The sequence below is a fragment of the Hippocampus comes genome, unplaced genomic scaffold, assembly GCF_001891065.2.
Source record: "Hippocampus comes isolate QL1 unplaced genomic scaffold, H_comes_QL1_v1.1 scaffold214, whole genome shotgun sequence".
In the NCBI taxonomy this organism is placed as follows: domain Eukaryota; kingdom Metazoa; phylum Chordata; class Actinopteri; order Syngnathiformes; family Syngnathidae; genus Hippocampus; species Hippocampus comes.
This window is the reverse complement of record NW_017804875.1, coordinates 587,345-588,616: the sequence shown is the minus strand read 5'-3', so window position 1 is coordinate 588,616 and position 1,272 is coordinate 587,345.

Here is a 1,272-nt window from a genome sequence, read left to right as displayed (position 1 = left end):
ATACATGGTCGTTTTTTTCGGCTAAAAACGCCTTACTATACATGGTCGTTTTTTTCGGCTAAAAACGCCTTACTATACATGGTCGGGTTTTTTTTTGGGCTAAAAACGCCTTCCTATACATGGTCGTTTTTTTCGGGGTAAAACGCCTTACTGTACATGGTCGTTTTTTTCGTGTTAAAACGCCTTACTGTACATGGTCGTTTTTTTCAGCTAAAAATGCCTTACTATAGATACATGGTCCTTTTTTTTGTCGAAAAACGCCTTACTAGATAGACATGGTCGTTTTTTTTTCGTCTAAAAACGCCTTAATATACATGGTCGTTTTTTTCGTCGAAAAACGCCTTACACCAAATAAAGCAAGGTGTAGCGTATGTTTGTTTTGTTCACTGCTGATGTTGCAGTTCATACTCACTATTTTTGTTATGATGCAGCATGTTTGATTGTTGTTGGTTGAAGTTTAATTTTTTTGCTTGCTTATTGTTTGGAGCCTTTTTAATGTTCAATAAAATAAGTAAAAAGCCATTTCTTTGCTTGATAATTGTTGCTATTTGCAGTCAGTAGAGTGCAATATTTAGTTCACCAAGTCATTTTTCAAAATGTTTGCTAAATTTGTCATAAATATTGAAAAGAAAAGCTAAAGTTAAAAGAGCCGTTTGAGAGCCAAAAAGAGCCGGCTCTTATCACTGAGCCGATCCAAATGAACCGGACCACCGTAAAGAGCCAAAAATCCCTTCAGTCGTGGTGAGTCGAGGGGTGATGACGTCAATCAACAACTGCCAACCGTTGGGGTAACCTTTGATGAGTTCAAGTAGACTGGGAAATCATAAAATTCCTCTAAAACGTTGCTCTGCGGGTCACGATCTTGAAAAGAAGTCGTAACAGCTTTCTAAAACCAGATTGTACTCGAATTTGAATTCACACATTCCCCTCTATATACATACATCCTTTTCGTTTTAATCTTCAAGTATTTATTCCTTCCTTTTTGCACTTCTTATCCAGATGTTTTGGATATACATTTCCCCATGTGTAGAGGCAAGTGAAAATAAAATTTGATTACGGGTTGACTCTTTAAAGAGGCAATTTTTATTCATGTACTGACTCTGGATGTTGGCCATCTCTGCAAAAAATCGGCTACATCCTTAGTAAAACAGATCATTGAATTCTACCATTGCAATTAAATGAATACATATAATCAGTGTTTGATTCAGTATTCGTGAACAACTGACTTGGGCCATTACTTTTAGCAAGGTGACAATCGAACGTGCACATGAA